This window comes from Lissotriton vulgaris, chromosome 1_1 (genome assembly GCF_964263255.1).
Source record: "Lissotriton vulgaris chromosome 1_1, aLisVul1.2, whole genome shotgun sequence".
Taxonomy (NCBI): Eukaryota; Metazoa; Chordata; class Amphibia; order Caudata; family Salamandridae; genus Lissotriton; species Lissotriton vulgaris.
Window position 1 is genome coordinate 201171369 of NC_141685.1, and position 22186 is coordinate 201193554.

Genomic DNA, 22186 nt, shown 5'->3' on the forward strand with positions numbered 1-22186 from the left:
ATTACAGGGCTTGGCCTTTTGTTTTCTATCCTAATTATTGAAATTGACGGCAGGTGCAGTGAGAACGCTGAGGATTGAACTATTCAGGGAAAGGATCGCACGCAGGAAAGAGCAAAGGTACGTATCTGTGTTTCATGCAGACAAAAGGATACGTCCCTGGGTGGGCTTGAACCACCAACCTTTCGGTTAACAGCCGAACGCGCTAACCGATTGCGCCACAGAGCCTATTGACTGCATACATTTCCTGAGACTCAATATATGTCTTGACATGTGTGCGCCTGCCTGGAGCTTGTATTATATAAGGCGTCTTTATGCCATACAGCATTTGTCATTTGCTTAGTGTCTTGTTACTGTTGTAATTTATGATGTGTAGACTACTGTCTAATGGTGTTAGAGCCAGTATTACTACCGGTCACAGTGCATGAGACTCATACATGACTTTTCTCTTTGCCTGCTTAGCGTAGCTCCCTGCTCCTCTGTTTGCGTGCTACCAGCCCGTGAGGCGTGTGTCTTGCCCATCCCATCTTCACTGTGTTATGTTGGACTTGTCTTCTCTGTGAGCAGAGTCTCCTTCCCAGAGCAGGTGCTTTCTCTGAACTCTTGGCTTGTAAGACTGCTGGGAAAGGCCCTCCCTAGCCCCTCAGTCAGATAGATACATTTACCTGCAGAGCTCAGCTTGGGAGAAAGAGATTAGGCAGAGAGCACATAGGGGAAGGCCCACAGAGCACACTTTATTGTACATAAAAGCTCGAGCTTGTGGGAGGACAGGGACATGAGGGTTCTCATGGAAAGATATCCCAGGAGTATTGATGGCTAGTTTCTGAAACACAACAATCCCGGAATGGCAAGTCACAAGATACCTCTGCAATAGGCCTGACCCTAGGCTTCCGGAGTTCTTGATCTCCAGAGGCTCCAGTGATCTAAGCCCGACCAGGGCTGTGCCCGACCAGGGCGCATTGGGAGAGCGTTAGGGACACGTAAAGGGGCGCAGGGCGCAGAACTCTGCCCGTTTCACCCCAGCATTTTGGGGAGGACACAGAATCTGGCAAAGCCAGTGGGAAGGATTTTCCAGGGGGAGAGTTCAGTGACATGATCTGAAACACAATAGTGCTGGTGATCTGGCGGGTGCATTCTGTGAGCCACTTCTGTCAGGAGCAGCCTGCCATCATGCCCTGATAACCACAACTCTAGTACCAAGCCAGTGGCCTCAGCAAATGCAAAGACATTATTACTTATAGTCTCCTGCATCTGATTCTTGCCATCATCATGTGAAACGTTGGCGTTATTATGTCTGCTGCGCACACTTTGTTCATATGTGTACAATTTAAGTGTGTGAACCTGACCACTGTCTTGGACAGAGCTCTGCCTGTGAACACACCAAGTGAAGCATTGGTGGTTCAGTGGTAGAATTCTCGCCTGCCATGCGGGAGGCCCGGGTTCGATTCCCGGCCAATGCAAGGTTGCTTTCTTTTGACTTTGTTTTCGAAATGATATATATGAACTCAGTGGGGAATAAAATGGTAAGCAGTGACCCCGACGTGATTTGAACACGCAACCTCCTGATCTGGAGTCAGACGCGCTACCGTTGCACCACGAGGTCCTTACACTTGCAGCCATCAATGCCAGATGAACAAATGCTGTGGGCCTTTTGACTTATTTTCCTCTGCTAATATGCCGACGGTTGTATTACAGGGCTTGGCCTTTTGTTTTCTATCCTAATTATTGAAATTGACTGCAGGTGCAGTGAGAACGCTGAGGATTGAACTATTCAGGGAAAGGATCGCACGCAGGAAAGAGCAAAGGTACGTATCTGTGTTTCATGCAGACAAAAGGATACGTCCCTGGGTGGGCTTGAACCACCAACCTTTCGATTAACAGCCGAACGCGCTAACCGATTGCGCCACAGAGACTATTGACTGCATACCTTTCCTGAGACTCAATATATGTCTTGACATGTGTGCGCCTGCCTGGAGCTTGTATTATATAAGGCGTCTTTATGCCATACAGCATTTGTCATTTGCTTAGTGTCTTGTTACTGTTGTAATTTATGATGTGTAGACTACTGTCTAATGGTGTTAGAGCCAGTATTACTACCGGTCACAGTGTATGAGACTCATACATGACTTTTCTCTTTGCCTACTTAGCGTAGCTCCCTGCTCCTCTGTTTGCGTGCTACCAGCCCGTGAGGCGTGTGTCTTGCCCATCCCATCTTCACTGTGTTATGTTGGACTTGTCTTCTCTGTGAGCAGAGTCTCCTTCCCAGAGCAGGTGCTTTCTCTGAACTCTTGGCTTGTAAGACTGCTGGGAAAGGCTCTCCCTAGCCCCTCAGTCAGATAGATACATTTACCTGCAGAGCTCAGCTTGGGAGAAAGAGATTAGGCAGAGAGCACATAGGGGAAGGCCCACAGAGCACACTTTATTTTACATAAAAGCTCAGGCTTGTGGGAGGACAGGGACATGAGGGTTCTCATGGAAAGAAATCCCAGGAGTATTGATGGCTAGGCCCTGAAACACAACAATCCCGGAATGGCCAGGCACAAGATGCCTCTGCAATAGGCCTGACCCTAGGCTTCCGGAGTTCTTGATCTCCAGAGGCTTCAGTGATCTAAGCCCGACCAGGGCGCGTTGGGAGCGCATTAGGGATGCGTAAAGGGGCGCAGGGCACAGAACTCTGCCCGTTTCACCCCAGCATTTTGGGGAGGACACAGAATCTGGCAAAGCCAGTGGGAAGGATTTTCCAGGAGGAGAGTTCAGTGACATGATCTGAAACACAATAGTGCTGGTGATCTGGCGGGTGCATTCTGTGAGCCACTTCTGTCAGGAGCAGCCTGCCATCATGCCCTGATAACCACAACTCTAGTACCAAGCCAGTGACCTCAGCAAATGCAAAGACATTATTACTTATAGTCTCCTGCATCTGATTCTTGCCATCATCATGTGAAACGTTGGCGTTATCATGTCTGCTGCGCACACTTTGTTCATATGTGTACAATTTAAGTGTGTGAACCTGACCACTGTCTTGGACAGAGCTCTGCCTGTGAACACACCATGTGAAGCATTGGTGGTTCAGTGGTAGAGTTCTCGCCTGCCACGCGGGAGGCCCGGGTTCGATTCCCGGCCAATGCAAGGTTGCTTTCTTTTGACTTTGTTTTCGAAATGATATATATGAACTCAGTGGGAAATAAAATGGTAAGCAGTGACCCCGACGTGATTTGAACACGCAACCTTCTGATCTGGAGTTAGACGTGCTACCGTTGCGCCACGAGGTCCTTACACTTGCAGCCTTCGATGCCAGATGAACAAATGCTGTGGACCTTTTGACTTATTTTCCTCTGCTTATATGCCTACGGTTGTATTACAGGGCTTGGCCTTTTGTTTTCTATCCTAAATCCTAAATCTTCCAAAACTGTGGGCTACGCCGAAGGCGTACTGACTATCAGTATACACATTCACTCGTTTTCCTTTCGCCAACACGCACGCTCTTGTGAGTGCGACTAACTCTGCTGCTTGCGCGGAATTGTGGGGGATGCGAGCTGTCTCTACAATCGTGCGTAATGTTGTCACGGCATATGCTGCAGTCGTATTACCATTTGGCAACTTGAAACATGAACCATCAACCCATAAATTATCATTACATTCAGGGAGGGGAGTGTCCTGCAAATCTACTGTTTAGTAAAATATCTACTGCATGTGGGACCATAGCGATCAGGGTATTATTCATGACTAACCCAGCAGACTGTCGAATACAGACAGCTGCTGCAGCAGTGGCCCTCAAGCAACTTGGTAATGCCTTAGCTACAGGATCTAGAGTCGCGGAGAAATATGCACATGGGCGTTGTTTGTCCCCAAAGTGTTGCGTCAAGACTGATAATGCGCAACCTTCCTTCTCATGGACATATAATGTAAAATGCTTGCTGTAGTCGGGGTTTCCCAACACAGGAGCCGAACATAATGCCTCACGCAACTCATGGAAACTCGCCTGACAATCTTCAGACCAAGGCAAAGGATTGGGTGTGTCTTTACGCATTAATGCCAGCAAAGGTTTGGCCAATAGTGAGAAGTTCGGTATCCATTGTACTCAGTACGATGTAATGCCCAAGAAGGCACGCACTTCTCTTTGTGTCCTTGGGACACTCAGTTCTGCAATTGCCTGTATCCTTTCTGGGGTCAGTCTCCTTCCCTCCTTCGATAAGATGTGACCTAAGTAGGTTACTTCTTGTCGAGAAAATTGTAATTTGGAAAGCGAGACTTTGTGTTTCATGTCGCATAAATGACGCAACAATGACAATGTGGCTTGCTTGCAGATCTCTTCGGTGTCTGCAGCGATCAGCAGATCGTCCACATACTGGATCAGAGTCGCGCCACCAGGTAGAACAATCGTATCGAGTTGTGTTTTCAGAGCCTGACTGAATATTGATGGACTCTCACAGTAGCCCTGAGGAGCGCGTTTAAAGCGGAAACTTCGTCCTCCTAAATTGAAGCCAAAGATATCTCTGCTCTCCTCTGCAATCGGAATGCTAAAGAAAGCGTTCTTCAGGTCAATCACTGAAAACCAATTGGCTGAAGCTGGAACCATTGTCAATAAGGCAGTAATGTCGGGGACGACTGGAAACTGTGGTACAACGATCTTATTCACTTCCCTGAGATCAATCACAAATCGGTACACAGGGGGCTTTGAAGGATCGGTACGCTTTAAGACAGGCAAAACAGGACTGTTACAAATGTTGCCTGTTGTCTCTTCGATGACATCTTTCTCAATCAGATCGTAAACGATCGCTAACAAAGCCTTTTCACATTCGTTTGATATTCTATATTGGGGAATGCGTGGTAACCTAACATTAGCTTTCAAAGTTATGACATATGGCGCTATCTCCAAACGACCCACATCATTAGAACCATTTGCCCAAAGTTCATCCGGGAGAGATGACAATTCGGTTGGGATATTCTCCTTTGCCAAATACATTGGAGAAATTACTTTTCTTCCTACGGTAAGCTGTACTCCCGAAGGGGAGCAGTACAAAGTTGCATATAATCTTTTTAACAAATCCAAACCTAACAAGTTTTCGCCACAACCTGTTGTAAGAATGAGGGGTGCTTCTAATTCGCATGGGCCAACAAAAAGGGGCATGGGATTGGAGATCAGGTTTCTAACAGGGGCACCAGAAAAACCTAGTGAAACATTCATTTTGCCAGACAAAGGTGCACCAGGAAGTTTTTTTTTTTTTTGAAAACCTTTATTATACCTTCACAATTGTACACAGCATGTCGCCTACAACCCGAGGGGCCGGCCGCTAATCTGGAATGTCACATTGGAACGGCAGTTAGAAATATAGACAACGCAGGTTGTTGCAAAAAAACACATCAGTAAAGGCCGTCGGTGAAAGTAGTGAAGGACAAAGGCAAATGTTCCATGCTGGGTGAATGAGGTTCTCATTTTCGATTTTTTGGAACTAACTAAAAGAACAGTCGAACATCGGGAAATCACGGTGCAATCATTGACCATGTATATTGCTAGATAGATAGGAGAGTTCACCTGGAATAAAACTGTGTCATTTGCGTCCATGAGTAAACATAGGGTGTAAAAAAGACATCTCCCCCCCCAATCCCTCCTGCAGGACCCCACCCTACCGCCAACCACCCTCACTCCAAACCGTCATACTCATCTGAGTCTACTGGATCATCTTCTGGCAGTGGGTCGCAGATGTCACCCCGGTAAGTGTTCCATGGGGACCAAATTTTGTTCCACTTGCCGGGACAAGCTTGGTTTAAGTATACCGCCCTTTCTGTGACCATCGTCCTGTCCATGTTAATGCACCACTGTGATGTTGTCGGGAGGTCTGCCACCCCCCAGCACTGCGCAATGTCTCGCTTTGCTACCATCATACCCAATGTCACCCAAAGGCGGCCGGGCCGGGACAAATCTGTTGGTTCCCATACATTGAGGAGGCACCGTCGTGGTTCCGGTAGTACCGAGACCTCAAGCACCTGTGACATGGTGCGCAGGACCTGACGTCAGTAGTTGTGAATGCGTGGACAATCCCAGAATGTATGGAAGAAGGAGCCCTCCTCCCCGCAGCCTCGCAAGCAAAAGGGATCAGGGGATCGTTGTATGCGGTGCAGTAGTGTTCTAGTGTAATATGTTCTATGGAGGACTTTGACCTGGACTAACCTCATCCTGGCCGATATGCCTGCCTCCCTGGGGGAAGCCAATGCCTCATTCCACTCATGTTCGTCGAGCGCGCCCACCTCTTGCTCCCATTTCCCCTTAAGGGATATCAGCGGATCCGGAGAATTATTAAGGAGTTTCCGGTATGTGAGGGAGGAAACTTTCTCTATCATATAGTCCGTCAGGAGGCGATCTGAAGGACTGGGTTCTTTAAGACCCAGCGGTGCCAGGGGACAACACCTGAAACCTTCGTGGGTAACCTGCTCCGGCGTACGAATGACAGAGACACGGGACACTTCCTTCGGCGTCAAAGATTCAAGGTTTATTTACTGCAGGGAAACACAGAAGTCACAGGAAGTACAACGAGTGTAGTTCGGGGAGACTGCTTCAAATTGGTTCTGTGGATCGCTCCTTTTATACCCGATTCTCCCATAGGTTTACATGGTATACAAAGGTTTACGACTTGGCTCCCACAATTATCCCCGAGAGGGGTCGCTTTGGTCACTTTGATACATTCAAGGTCCGGAATATAAGTGCGGAAACATTTGGCGGTTCCCAACTGTAAAAACCCATCTTCCCACCATTAGTACATTCCAATCGGCAGTAAAACAGATCGAAGAAGGAACAAGAACAGGTGTGGAGGAAGATGGAAACAGTGGGGAGATTGGAAAGGGTGTAAAAGGGGAGGTATCGGGAAACACGAGCTACAGGCATCAAAGGGACGTGCCTAATGAGATGCACGGCTGAGACAATACACCGGCACGGCGGGATGAGCCTCGAGCGGGGCCATCTGCCTTACAGTATCATCCCCCTCGTCATAAAGACACTTTCAAAGGACATGTGTCTTCCGCAGATATCTTGGGAATCCCAGGGTCGCGAAGCGGACAACGTCCGTTCGCTGGCTACTTGAGGGCAAGAGACAAAATGGATGCCGTATCTAAGATGGAACCCGTGGGTACAGATGAAAAACCCACGTAACAAACGAACGGTTTAAGTTAGCACAGCGAAACTGCGCACACTTACTAAACTCGTCATTTGCGGTTCGTAGATACCAGACTCGACCATATTCGTGCGAGTCGAAAACACCACTTACAATTGCCACGGAACCTCAGACGCTCCTTTTGCCCTCATGTAGGCAAGCACTAGTCGGAATCATACCCGATATTCATCAGACCATCTAGATGTTGCTGTAACATAGCTCTGTCCAACCGAGTCCCCTTGGTAACAGGTGGCTGTCTCATACACGTTGTAGCACAGAGGCCACATAAGGCAGGACCACACTGCACACAAAGGCAGCACGTGAACAGGAACGCCACAATAACTCCGATGATCATCAGAATTTTCCAACCCCAAGTCGACATCAGGCCCCAAAACCACCCAAGTAGCGTCCAATCCCCTACATCCACGTGTATGGATTCAGAGATTTTATGCAACTTTGAGATGGCTTGATAGACAGTCGGAGCGTTATCCGGAATGAAAATACAGCAGCTCGAATGGATCACCTTACATACCCCACCTCGATCTGCTAAGATCACGTCTAAAACCATACGGTTTTGTAACGTCATAAGTCTGAAGTTCTGTGGTGATATTACCAAGGGCACTGGCAGTAATATTAGCTGTCGATTCTACCACTCGAGTCAACTGTCTCAGGTTCCTCCTATTAACCATAGGCCCCCAAAACGGGAGGAAACCCTTGAAAAAGTCTCCTGCCTCTTGACCGGCGGTATCCTCTTCGCTAATTACGCCTCTCACAACTCTTGTCTTGTGATAATCTGCATCTACAGTGAACGTCGGAGGCAACAAATTTGAGATAAAGCATGCGCCCGCAAAGTCGGAGGGCAACCATGCATACGCACGATCATGGCAGACAAAGTACGTACCCTTGGTAGCCAGAAACACAGGGGACGAGACCATAGGCAGAATGTAATTCTCGGTGCAAGCACTCTCTCCAAGTCGGGCTTTCGATCTTCGGCCACGACCCATTAGACAAAAATTACCAATGTGGGGTACGACCCATATCGGAGGTGAGCTTTTAAGCTGTTTATCACTCGTGAGCGCACTATACTCAACCTTACTCAAGACCCTATAGGCTTGTACCTCTTCCTCTGGGATGAGCGACGGCTCATAGATATCTCTATCTAAATCTTCTATCGCTATAGACAAAGGCTTATAGTACGAGCCAAGGCCAAGGTAGGGAGAACGTGGCTCTCGACTGGGGTGAGAATCTAGTGCGCTTCGAAACATTGTTTGGAATGCTCGAGCTGAACCCTGGGAACTATACGGTAAGACCAGATATGGAATTCCCTTATCCGTGGTATGCGGCATTAGTCCACACACCCAACAATTAGTAGTATTTACCACTAACTGGTGCTGGTGAAGGAGCTGTATAAAGGAATTATTACGGAATTCTGCACGTCTAGCCTGCTCGTGTTCGGGTAAGATATGAAAAGAATGAGGGGATGCAGTGGAGGTAAGTGTAGGGTCAGAGGTAGGAGTAGGTATAGCAGAAGGTAAGAAGTAAGACATCGTATAATACACCCCAGCTGCCAATAGTGCAGAAACAATCAGGAGCAGTACGAATATTTGAAACATAAAACATTTGGTACGACTAAGTTGTTGTAACTTGAACCTTTGCGCCTGAGCTTCTTCCAAGTCCATCAGCTTCGAAAACGCCATCCCCTATGACCGTCCGCAACGTTTCTTGACGCACTTCGTTCCGTGTAGCAGTAGTCAATCCCTAGGAGTTCCCAGGAACCGACGGTCTTTAACCTAGCGTCAAGACCTGCTAACCAGAAGGAAGTACACGCGCGGCCCTACGGCCTTTATTCACAATGTATATGCAAAAAAATGTCTCTCAGCTGTGGAAGCAAAAACACATATGGAACGAAACTCAATATATATACAAAAATAATTACAATAATACGGGTGTTCGGACTGATCGTGGAAAACGGGATAATGCAATTATCAAGGGGCAGAACAATATTATTTTATTTGTCCTTAGTGCTGGAACGCAAAGAGTATCGAGTTTTCCCAGGACATGTATGTTCATCAAACAAAGGATCCGATGAGGGAACAGAGTCCTGTTGATCAGCCGAACGTTCTGGTCTCGAGTCTTTTGATGACAAATGTTCAACAGTGTCTTTCTGCTGCACTGAGGATTCTCCGACAGGTTGTGCGTCGCTGAAAGGTACAAACGCCGGCAATCCTTCGGATTCAGATGAAGCAATGCCCCTCCTCACCCACGAGTCTGCCGGCAAAGGAATAGGAACTTTCTTTGTATGGGTGGCATGCACCCAATTTTTCCGGCCCTCTAAACGAACGGCAGTTCTCGTGGCAAGGAGGACCTGGTAGGGTCCAGTAAACCGGGGTTCCAAGTTCTTCTTGCGGGAAAAATTTCTGGTGACCACCCAGTCTCCGGGCTGGAGCTGGTGGCCTGGACCCTCCGTCTGCGTCGGCAATGCTTCGTAAACCTGTTGGTGAATTAACCTCAGTTTAGCAGTCAGATCATGAAGATAGTCAATCAACATTGGGTATTCGAGACTGGAGAACACACCCGGTCTAGGGACCCCCCACACATTCGCAGGACGACCGAACACTATTTCATAGGGACTAAGCCCTACTCGGGAGTGTACGGTTGCCCTAGTTGATAACAAAGCTAAGGGTAAAGCATCAGGCCACGAAAGACCAGTCGTAGCCTGAATTTTCGCTAGTTTCAATTTAAGGGTGCCATTGTACCCTTCAACCAAACCAGCTGACTGGGGATGATTGGCGCTATGGAATTTTTGATTAATTCCAAGGCCCTTACACACACTCTTCATCACACTCCCCACAAACTCACTTCCGTTGTCCGACCATACAATCCGAGGCATTCCATACCGAGGAAAGTATTCCTTCAGTAGGATTTTCGCAGTAGACAAAGCAGTGTTGTCTTTGAGGGGATAGGCTTCAATCCATCGGGAGAACGCGCAAACCACAACTAAAACATATTTCAGGTTATTGCATCGCTCCATATGGATGAAGTCTAATTGGATCACCTCAAAGGGACATGAAGGGGGAGCAAAACTACCAGGAGGAGTTGGGGTTCCCTTACCAGGATTGTACAACATACATACCATACAATTCTTAACCAATTGTTCAGCACATTTCGTGATACCATCATTCTTCCACACAGGGGACAGCAACTTACAAATACCTTTCACGCTAATATGTGCTAACCCATGCGCCATTGTCACAACAGCCAGCACATACGCATCCGGTAACATCCATCTCTTATGTTCCGACAAATCAACCCAACAACCATTCACATCCAACTTCCCCGTACTTTCTTTCCACTTCGTCTTTTCAGTCTCGGTGGCCTCATTCTGAATTGCTTTTACACTCTCGATAGTGTCCTCACACATACTCGATTCGGTAGGCCACCTAACCGAACTCATCACATACATTCTAGTGCTAAGATCCCGTGCAGTCTCCTTAGCAATCTCATCCGCAAAGGCATTACCGCGACCAACATCATCCGTCACCTTACGATGCGCACTACATTTAACAATCGCTACCTGCTTAGGCAACGTAAGTGCATCCAAAAGATCATTCACGAGCTGTCCATGCTGAATCTTCGTACCATGCGATGTCATAAAACCTCTCTCTCTCCGCAACCGTCCAAAGCTATGGGCGACGCCAAAAGCATATTGGCTGTCGGTAAACACATTCACACGTTTCCCTTTCGCTAACACACACGCTCTAGTTAGAGCGATCAGCTCTGCAGCCTGGGCAGAGTTCTGATTCAATCTCGCAGTTTCCACAACAGTATTCAAAGTCACAACAGCATACGCAGTAGTCACATCACCATTCGGCAATTTAAAACATGAACCATCCACATACAACGTTCCATCTGGATCTTCCAAAGGAGTGTTTTTAAGGTCCACTCGACCTTTTGTTTCCTCCTCAGTTCTCAAATAGCAGTCATGGGCTGCTATTTCATCTGACTCTGTGCTAATGGGTAACAAAGTTGCCGGGTTCAGAACATTACAACGTTTTATCTGAATATGACTTGCCAACAGCGTCAACTCGTACCCAGACGCACTCGTCAAGTGCTGAGTTTTCGTACGGTTCAAAAGAGTATTGACTGCATGCGGAACCATCACCGTAAGCATATTATCCATGACCAATCCTGCTGATTGTCGGATGGACACCGCAGCTGCCGCTGTTGCTCTCAAACAACTCGGCAATGCTCTAGCTACCGGGTCCAAGGTCGAGGAAAAATATGCACATGGACGTTGCTTACCACCAAAAGGTTGCGTTAAGACACTCAAGGCACAACCTTCCCTCTCGTGAACATCTAGTGTAAACGGCTTGCTATAGTCAGGAGTACCTAACACAGGAGCCGAACACAATGAGTCACGTAATTCAGAAAAACTTTTCTGACATTCTTCCGTCCATGGTAAAGGAGTTGAGACATCCTTGCACGTAAGAGCCACCAATGGTTTCGCTAGCAATGAAAAATTTGGAATCCATTGCCTGCAATACGACGTGATACCTAGAAAGGCACGCACATCTCTTTGGGTTGTTGGCACAGTCATTCGCGCAATTGCTGCAATTCTCTCTGGGGTCAACCGTCTTCCCTCCTTTGACAATAAGTGACCTAGATAGGTTACTTCTTGACAACAATATTGGAGTTTAGAAGGTGACACCTTGTGATGTAAGTCACAGAGATGTTGCAGCAACGACACCGTAGCAATTTTGCAAATGTCCTGAGTATCTGCGGCTACCAATAAGTCATCGACATATTGGATTAAGGCCGCACCAGCCGGCAACGAAAACGCATCCAGTTGACCCTTCAAGGCTTGACTGTAAATCGATGGACTCTCACAGTAGCCCTGAGGAGCGCGTTTAAACCGGAAGCTGCGTCCACCAAGAGAGAAACCGAAAAGGTCTCTGCTCTCTTCTGCAATGGGAATGCTGAAGAACGCATTCTTCAAATCGATCACCGAAAACCACGATGCAGAAGCTGGAATCAGAGTCAGTAGCGCCGTGATGTCAGGCACAACAGGAAACTGAGGAATCACAATTTTATTTACCTCCCGTAAATTGATAACAAAGCGATAAACAGGTGGTTTCGAAGGATCAGTACGTTTTAGAATGGGTAGTACAGGGCTGTTGCACACGTTTCCCCGCGTCTCTTCAATAACGTCTTTCTCGATCAAATCATAGATGATCGCTAACAATGCTCGTTCACCATCAAGAGAGATTCGATACTGGGGAATACGTGGCAACCGCACATTGGATTTCAGCTGAACAACATAAGGGGAGATGTCAAGCAGGCCCACATCATTGGGACCTGTTGCCCACAAAGATGCAGGAAGAGAACTCAATTCCGGTGGAAGCTTATCGAGAGACAAGAACATAGGAGAGACAACCCTCTCTCCTAAAGTAAGCTTTACACCCGCAGGAGAACAATACAGAGTTGCATACAAACGTTTCAGCAAATCCAGGCCCAAAAGATTTTCACCACAACCCGTAGTCAAAATCAACGGAGCTTCTAGCTCACGAGGCCCAATTGTAAGGGGCAAAGGGCGTGAAACTGGATTGCTAACGGGGGCGCCAGAGAATCCGACGGAAACATTTGTTAAGCCAGACAAAGGTGCGCCAGGGAGTTTCGAATGCATTATGGAACTTTTCGCTGTACCAGTGTCCAACAGAAAAGGCTCAACGACGCCTGATGTAGCAACTGCGACGTAAGGCCCTCTCTGATCAACCGGAACTGATACCACTCCCTCTCCTTGTCTATGGCTGTCCTAGTAATTACTGTCGTCAGTTCCCTGATCGACGTAATAATCGTCTACATTGTACTGCGCAGATCGTCCTTGCGATGATCCACGTTGATCAAAACAATTATCGGAATTTGATGAGTTATCTGAACGGTCATTTTGAACCCCACGACCTCTACCACGTGGTGCCTGCTGAGAACCACCACGACCTCCTCTAGATGAGTTACCACTGTTACGATCGTTTAAAACGGGACAGTTACATTTTAAATGACCCTCTTGTCTACAATAGGCACATTGATTGTACCCTAACGAAGATCTTTGGGAAGAGAAGTCATTTCGAGGTTGTGACCTATTTGATTGCGACTGCGGTCTATTTTGCTGCGAAGTATTCTGATTCGAGCGCGGGGGATAGGCCTGCTGTAACAACACTTTAGTTTTAAGTTCTTTCGTCTTCTTATCAGCGCGGTCGTTCTCCTCTTTTTCTCTATTCTCATAATACTGTGCCGTAGCCAATATTTGAGCCGAGGTAGAAACGGCCCACGCACTCTCAGAATTTTTCAATTTATTGCTCAAATCGGGCAATAAATTAGAGACAAATTTGTCCACGAACAACCGTTGACCACCCTCAGTGCTCATATCCTGACCACTATGATCGATGAATGCCTCCTCAAATCTCGTAAAGAAATCAGAGACACTCTCGTCCTTTTTCTGTTTGCAAGCTGACAATTTGTCCCAGTTCACCCTCATAGCTGGCATAAGTGTTTTCATTAGGGTAATTATTCTTTGAGGGAGAGCAGTAATGAGTTGTTCAGGCTTAGCCCCGCCGACTTGTCGCGTATCGGCCGCAGTAAGAGCAGCCCAATCGCCACCTAATTCGTTTGCGTGATCTTCGTGCCGAATCTTAGCCCATACCGGTTGCGGTACGATATTGCCGAACAACATATCGATATCGGCAAGATTCATTACCGTAGCGTCTACAAGCTGCGATAATTCTTTATAATACCCTGCAGGATTTTTGCGAGGGTCAGGCAAAGATTGCTTCACCTGTAAAACTTCTGATCGTTTCCATGGGAGATGTATCCATACTCTCTGAAAGAACGGCAAGATCGGAGGTTGAGCTGCAGGATTACCTGGCATCCACACTGGTGGAACTTCCCGCATGGGGAACTGACCGGACGCATCTAACTGCCTCTCAACATCCTCAACAAACAAAGCTTGAGGTATAGGAGCGGGACGGAAAGATAACAACCGTTCAACAGCACGTCGAACATTAGTATCCACTATCAGTCCATTCGAGAACTGAAGCTGTAGATCAGACAAAGCGGTCAACACCTCGTCAGGTGCATCGGCCGATATCTGATCACGCAGAACTTTGCACATTTCTTCGAACACGTATCTTTGTGTTGGTTCATTGAACTGACAGAACGTATCAAGTACAACACGTGGAGGATTTCTAAGAGGGTGCGTCATCCAACCCATCGCCATATTGTATAGCGAAGCACGCTCCCTGTTACCGGGAAGTTGACTACGTCTCTGAGGACCATCTGAACCAGCGGACCCAAAAACGGGTCCGAGAGAATGGAAAAAACTAGCCGCAACAGGAGAAGTCTGACTACGAGTAGACGGAGAAGTATAGCACAAGGGACTAACAAGAGAAGAGGTAGAAACAGAAGAAACAACAGGAGTAAGTAGAGCAGGAGCAGTAGCGGGAGCAGGAGGATGTGGAAGCGGAGGAGCAGTAGGAATAGCAATAGGCAGAGGAGCGGGAACAGTCGGAAGAACGGGTGCAGGTTGAGGAACAGGTTGAGGAACAAGTACAGGGGGGACCGCAGGAGCTGCGGTACCCTGCACGTACGGAGGTGGTGACTTCATAAGATAAGACATTAGAGGATCCTCAACTGATTCGTCCTTCTTATCCGACTCCGTCGGCAAAACAGGATAGCACTTATCTATGGACATACGCTGTAGCCTGTCAAACACTTCCTTTTCCTTAACCTCCTTATCACGCTGAAACTGCTCTGCTTTCTTTACAATGGTAGCAACACCATCTCTCTGATTACGTTTAGTCTGTCTGATCTCTTTCTGTCGGGCTTCTTTACGCCACAACCGAAAGGCATCAACCTTGACTTTCTCTCAAACAATTTAGCCTCAAGATTATCTAAGATTGTTGTCTCAAAACTACCATGAGGTGGCCAACTAAGGGCACCATCTTTCCTAGTGTAACGGATCCAGTAATCATTAAAAGTAATTGGGCCTAGCCCGTGTTTGCTGTACAGCTCATAAGTTGGAGTTCCAACCGGAGGTATCGGACACGAGTCCTCCAGTCGGGAATCCGTACCACAACGTCTGAAACAACTAAACAAAGTACTGCGACCAGGCATCTTGCACACTAGCCGAGTTTCACAAACGTCAAGGGTTACGGGATTTACCAAGTCCCAGCAAAGAGCAAAAACCCTCGGTTTTTGGCGACTGCAGACGTCAAATATCACAACAAAGTACCAAGAACTACAAATGCAATGGAACCATGCAACAACTAAGCAACCACAACCAAAAACTCTGGGAGCGACCCACAAATACTTAACTCAAAGATCGATGGCGTCACCAGGAAGGCCCGTCAATCGTCTCGCTATACCAAGGTCTACGCCAGGCACCAAAACAGGTCTACAGTCAGGGCAGCAGTCCGTCGCAGCCGTCAGGAGGCGGGAATCTTCGCGGGAAAAGTCTTCGGCCACTTGTTTCGACAACAGGATCGATGAAGCGGAGTGCACCTTCCCTCGTAGATTTCACACGAAGTTCCTCACGATCGTCGGGCTTGGACGGGTACCACTGATGCAGCCCTACGTTGGGCGCCAACTGAAGGACTGGGTTCTTTAAGACCCAGCGGTGCCAGGGGACAACACCTGAAACCTTCGTGGGTAACCTGCTCCGGCGTACGAATGACAGAGACACGGGACACTTCCTTCGGCGTCAAAGATTCAAGGTTTATTTACTGCAGGGAAACACAGAAGTCACAGGAAGTACAACGAGTGTAGTTCGGGGAGACTGCTTCAAATTGGTTCTGTGGATCGCTCCTTTTATACCCGATTCTCCCATAGGTTTACATGGTACACAAAGGTTTACGACTTGGCTCCCACAATTATCCCCGAGAGGGGTCGCTTTGGTCACTTTGATACATTCAAGGTCCGGAATATATATGCGGAAACATTTGGCGGTTCCCAACTGTAAAAACCCATCTTCCCACCATTAGTACATTCCAATCGGCAGTAAAACAGATCGAAGAAGGAACAAGAACAGGTGTGGAGGAAGATGGAAACAGTGGGGAGATTGGAAAGGGTGTAAAAGGGGAGGTATCGGGAAACACGAGCTACAGGCATCAAAGGGACGTGCCTAATGAGATGCACGGCTGAGACAATACACCGGCACGGCGAGATGAGCCTCGAGCGGGGCCATCTGCCTTACAGTATCATCCCCCTCGTCATAAAGACACTTTCAAAGGACATGTGTCTTCCGCAGATATCTTGGGAATCCCAGGGTCGCGAAGCGGACAACGTCCGTTCGCTGGCTACTTGAGGGCAAGAGACAAAATGGATGCCGTATCTAAGATGGAACCCGTGGGTACAGATGAAAAACCCACGTAACAAACGAACGGTTTAAGTTAGCACAGCGAAACTGTGCACACTTACTAAACTCGTCATTTGCGGTTCGTAGATACCAGACTCGACCATATTCGTGCGAGTCGAAAACACCACTTACAATCGCCACGGAACCTCAGATCTTCCAGCGGGGAGGACTCAGGAAGAGTCGTACCAGCCGGGATGGCCGATAGTAGTGCATGGCGGATTTGTACATACCGGTATGTTTCGCGCGGTCCTAGGTCATAAATCTCTTTCAAACGGGCGAAGGTGATGACATCCCCTCGCTCCCACATATCCCCCACCGTGGAGATTCCGATGTCGTCCCATCGGGAGAACCCCTTACTGACACGAAGATTGCCCAATGCATGCGTGTCCCAGAGCGGAGTGAGTCTAGTGAGCGTGTCTTTCCACCCTAGCGCAGCGGTGGCTGCATGCCAAGTGGCTACAGTGAGCCTAGTGGGGCCCACCAGAGGTCTAAGTTTCCTCCGATCATAAAGCGGTGCCAGCCTATTACTAGCGCCTAATTGAGCCCTGTCCGCTTGGAACGCCGGGTCGGATTGTGAAGCATGCAGCCATTGGTTAATGGGCCTGAGTTGTGCATCCCAATAATACAGATGTAAGTTCGGGAGCGCAATGCCACCCTCGTACCAGCCCCTGCATAGTTTGGCTTGGGCTATACGCGCGGGGCGGTTGCCCCACAACAATCCGGAGACTACTGCTGCAATTTTCCTGAAGTATCCCGGTGACACTGGGAATGGAGTGTTGTCTAGGATGTATAGGAAACGGGGTAAGGACTTCATTTTAAACAAGGCAGCTCTCCCCAGCATCGTTAGTGGCAATCCTGCCCAGAAGCCTGCGTCTTGTTTGAGACGATCTAGTGGTGGCAAGAGGTTCAGCTTCTCGTGTTCGGAAGGGTCACGCGTAATATGGATGCCTAGGTATTTAAATGAGGAACCGGCCAACCGCAGAGGGCAGTCCGGGCCAAGCATTGGGTGGTCCCCCGCCAGGACATACAACTCCAACTTGTTCCAGTTAATGGTGTAGCCTGAAACTTCGCCGTGGTCATTACAGAGATGCAATAGAGCTGGTACGCCATGCTCGGGATCCGTTAGGTACACCAGCATGTCGTCAGCATACAGAGATATGCGGTCCTCCCACCCCTCCCTCCATTTAATCCCCTTAAGTAAGGGGGTAGTTCTAATGCGGATAGCCAGAGGTTCTAGGGAGAGTGCAAAGAGGAGAGGGGAAAGGGGGCAGCCCTGCCGGGTGCCACGTCCAAGCGGGAAAGTGCGTGATATGTGGCCGTTCGCCACCACGTGTGCTACCGGTGCTGTGTAAAGTAATTTTACCCATGAGATGAAGTTTGGGCCAAAACCCATGCTTAGAAGGACCTCAAAAAGATAGACCCACTCCACCAGATCAAAGGCCATTTTAGCGTCTAGCGCCAGTACAGCCGCATTCTCGCCAATGCAGTCCGCCCTCGCCAGCACCCCGTGAACCCTTCTAAGATTGAGCGCGGTGTTCCTGTGGGGCATGAATCCAGACTGGTCCGGGTGGACAAGGTCGGGCAGTTGAGGCATTAGTCGGTTAGCTAGGAGTTTTGCTAGGATTTTACTCTCCGCATTAAGCAGAGAGATAGGGCGGTAGGATGAGCATTCCTCGGGGGGTTTGCCGGGCTTAGGGATAGCCACAATTGCAGCCGTCCGTTGGTCCAACGGGAGCATCCCCTTATCTCGACATTCCACATACATTTTAAGCAAGTGCGGGCAAAGAGCGTCAGTACGCGCTTGGAACCACTCAACTGGAATGCCATTCGGCCCCAGTGCCTTGCCAGTTCGGAGGGCTCCGATGGCCACTCGTAGTTCATCCGTGGTAAACGGTGCCTCCAGATCAGCTATGGCCTCTGGTTGCAGCGTTGGGATGTCTACATTGCTTAGTGCACATTGGGCCGCAATCGTGGTAACTTCCCGTTCAGGGGTGTATACTTTTTCAAAGTGGGACGCCAACGCCTCTACCACTTGTTCGGGGTCGGTTAGAATCCTGCCCACGTCATCCCGCACCTGCTGAATCCCTTTGGCGCTACCCCCTCTTTTGTCGAGCCAGGCCAACATCTTTCCTGCCTTGTCCCCCACATCGTATATCCGGTTCTGTGTATCAGTGATATGTCCCTGTGTTATGTGTCTTGCGTGGTCTGCGTACAGTCGCTGTTCAAGTACGAGGGTATGTGCTGTGACTTCCGTGGGATCGGCTTCATGGGCAGTAGTGGCTGCGCGCAGTCGGAGCTCGAGGGCAGTGTGTTCAGCGGTCTGTTCCCTTCTATGTGCCGTTATAGAGCATATAGCTTGCCCCCGCAACACCGTTTTATAGGCCTCCCAGAGAACCTCAGCTGAGGCCGCGGTAGGTTCATTTTCAGTAAAATAGTGTTCCATGGCCTTGTGCAGGGCCTTTCTGACCTTCGGGACTTTGAGATAGGAGGCATGAATGGGGTATATGCGGAGGCGGGATCGTGTCTGTGAGGTGACAGTGAGAGTTAGCGGTGAATGGTCTGAGATGCCTCGCGGGTGTATAACCACTTCATCTACGCGCTGCAGGCCATCCCCTAAAGCCAGGAAGTAGTCAATGCGGGATAGGCTATTGTGAACAGTGGAGTGGAACGTGTATTGTCGAACCATTGGGTGAACATGGCGCCAAACATCCACCAGCCCCAGTGCCTCTATAAATCGCCGAAACCGGGAGGGACCCCCCGGAACGGCAGTCGCCGGGAACTTGTCGAGCTGCGGATCTGCAGCTGCGTAGAAATCCCCACCTATGAGCATGTCTCCCTCCGGGAGGGACAATAAGAAATCACCCACGGCCGGTAGCATCACTGAGTGTAATGACGGCAGGATGTACACTGAAACTATCGTTAAGGGGCGTCCGTCCCGTTGTCCCGCCACCGCTGCAAAGCAACCCTGCGTGTCTTTTCTGGTGCTAATGATAATGAAGTGGGAGGATTTTCTGATCAGTATGCCCGTGCCCCGTGAACCAGTAGAAAATTCGGAGTGGACTAACATTCTATAACCCCTTCTGTCCAAGGCCTTGGTTGCACTACCCACCAAGTGGGTCTCTTGCAGGAGTATCAGGTCTGGTTTGTAGCGCTTCACCTCGGACAGAACGAGGCCGCGTTTCACCTTGTCACCCAGGCCTCGCACATTCCAGGCGAGAAGTCGGAGACTGGAGCCGCCTACTTGCGTCTCATCTACCCTCGCCATATTTAGCTGTTCACCCGCCATCAATAGAGATTAGCAACAAATACACCCAGTACAGACTCCATCGCACCAGCAACATTACAATAGCAGTCAAAGTACATTGTACAAATCGAGATCGAATCTGTGAATTTCCCATAAAAAAGAACCAACCCCCCCCCAACCCGCCCCACCCTGCCTCCCTGCCAAACGGACTTAGAACTGCCCGCCACCCCAACTCAGCAGAGTGCTTATCCCATGCCAAAAACAGAGTACTTGCACGTCAGGGGAGAGTGTCCCCCAAAGCAGGCGGTCCCTGTGCCGCCCTCGGGATGTCCAGGCCCGTGTCCATGAACGACGTGAAAAGCAATCCTCATGGGAGTAAATCAGAGGCCATTCAGTACATCACGTGCGGGTTTCATTCGCCCTCAGCGGCCCCAGCGTGTTCCTGTGACGGCGATTCATTCGCGCTTCCCCTGGCTGAGGATTGTGAGCCCGGTCGGCCATCGTCGTCCGGCCTGTTGCGTCGACGATTAGAATTGCGTTCCACCGTGCTCCATCCCTCCAGCCATTCTCTTGCCGACTCAGCCGAGTCGAAGAACCAGACCTTCTTGTCGGCCACCACTCTCAAACGGGCCGGGAACAACATGGAGTATGGCAGTTCCTGTTCACGAAGCGTTTTCTTTACCTCCAGGAAGGTTCTCCTTCTGCGGGTGACCTCCGCCGTGTAGTCCGGGAAGAAGGATATCCGAGAGTTCTGGATGTGGATAGGTGGTGCCACTCTGGCCGCTTGAAGAATAGTGTTGCGGTCTCTAAAGTTGAAGAGTCTCGCCAGGATGGGACGTGGGGCAGCCCCCGGCGTAGGTGTCCCGCCGGGTACCCGGTGGGCACGCTCCACCGTAAAGAAATTGGAGAGCCCCTTCGGGGCCAGGCGGGTCTTTATGAGTTCCTCCACGTACAAGTCCATGGCCCCTTTTGTTTCTGATTCCGGGACCCCCAAAATGCGGACGTTGTTGCGTCTGGAGCGTCCTTCATGGTCATCCAACTTGTTTTTTAAAAGTTTATTGTCTGCTTGCAGTCTTTCCATAGCGACCTGCAGGTCGGAGACATCCTCTATCAGTGATTTAGTCACCACTTCCACCTGTTTCACCCTTTCGCCCATCTTCTGGAGGTCGGCTCTTATGAGGGTCACCTCGGTAGCAGTCGAGCCCACTGTGGCCTGACCTGTTCCAGAGCACGTAGGACATCATCCAGTGTGGCCTTGTTCGTCCCATCGTTGTCCGCGCCCTTGCCTGGGGATTTGCGCTGCTCAGGCTGAGAGAGCGTCTGGTTATCATAGGCGAATTTGCCGAGTTTCGCCTGAGCAGCGGTCTGTCGCGGCCCTCTCCCCGCCATTTTGGCCCTGCGGCGAGACACTATTTACGATGAAGTGGGCCGATCGCCCGCAGTCAATCGCGTCAGGGCGTCTGTTCAGAAGGTTCAGTTCGGGAGTGGGCCAGTGGTCGCTGTTGAAGTTAGGGTGCGGCCGGCAGCCATGTAACCGATGTAGCCTCGGCAAGTCAGGGCAAGATGGCAGGTGTTGCGTAGCAAGTTACGGGTCTCAGCCGAGTGTCGTGATGAGGCACTACGTTGCAGCGCCCCTGAGCAGGACGCGTTGAGGAATGAGTGCTGGTAGGTCCGGCGATCCGCTGGTGTCGAGTGCTGTCTTCAGCGGGTACTTCCGGTCTGTCGTGCCGAGGAGGGTTGACTTCCGCTCGGCCCAGGGCTCCACTCGACACCGCGGCCGCCCTCGTGTCACTAGGCCCCTCGCCAGTGAAGGACTAGGATGCAGTTTCGTCCTGTTTCCGAGGTCTGAGTGCTCCCAATTTTCTCCTGCGAGCGCCGTTCGGTCGCCGCACCCAGGACACCCCTTCTGGAGCGATCAGTGAACGGATAGGCATGCGGATTGTTGCGGGAAGCCGCCTTGCTACGGGAGCCTCTCTAGGTTGCTGCCGCCATCATCGGCTGCTAGCCACGCCCCCCGCGCCAGGAAGTTTTGAGTGAAGATAGAACTTTTTGTAGCACCAGTATCCAGCAGAAATGGCTCCGACACTCCGGATGTAATCACCTCGACATGAGGTCCATTCTGATCTACTGGAACTGAAACAACTCCCTCTCTTCGTCCATGGCTGTCCTAGCAATTATTACCCTCATTCTCGTTTTCCGCGTAATAGTCATCTGCATAGTACTGAGCTGACCTGGAAGACGCATTATTCTGTTGGTCAAAGCTATTCATGGAATTTTGAGGCGGGAAAGAAGTGGTGTTCTGGGGGAAATTTCCACGGCCCCTACCTCTGGGAGCCTGTTGAACACCTCTACCTCTTGCGCCGGAAACACCGTTTAAACGTCGTGCAAGAG

The 22186-nt window shown here is 49.6% G+C and overlaps 6 non-coding genes across 6 annotated transcripts; 2 read left to right on the forward strand and 4 right to left on the reverse strand.

The window, feature by feature from the left end:
* Nucleotides 1-151: 151 nt before the first annotated feature.
* On the reverse strand, nt 152-225 carry TRNAN-GUU (transfer RNA asparagine (anticodon GUU)). Its single transcript has one exon. It is a non-coding gene; the product is annotated as a tRNA-Asn (tRNA).
* Nucleotides 226-1386: 1161 nt separating this feature from the next.
* Nucleotides 1387-1457, forward strand: TRNAG-GCC (transfer RNA glycine (anticodon GCC)). Its single transcript has one exon. It is a non-coding gene; the product is annotated as a tRNA-Gly (tRNA).
* A 71-nt stretch (nt 1458-1528) lies between these two features.
* TRNAW-CCA (transfer RNA tryptophan (anticodon CCA)) lies at nt 1529-1600 on the reverse strand. The gene has a single exon. It is a non-coding gene; the product is annotated as a tRNA-Trp (tRNA).
* Nucleotides 1601-1836: 236 nt separating this feature from the next.
* Nucleotides 1837-1910, reverse strand: TRNAN-GUU (transfer RNA asparagine (anticodon GUU)). Its single transcript has one exon. It is a non-coding gene; the product is annotated as a tRNA-Asn (tRNA).
* A 1145-nt stretch (nt 1911-3055) lies between these two features.
* Nucleotides 3056-3126, forward strand: TRNAG-GCC (transfer RNA glycine (anticodon GCC)). The gene has a single exon. It is a non-coding gene; the product is annotated as a tRNA-Gly (tRNA).
* Nucleotides 3127-3197: 71 nt separating this feature from the next.
* On the reverse strand, nt 3198-3269 carry TRNAW-CCA (transfer RNA tryptophan (anticodon CCA)). Its single transcript has one exon. It is a non-coding gene; the product is annotated as a tRNA-Trp (tRNA).
* Nucleotides 3270-22186: the final 18917 nt, after the last annotated feature.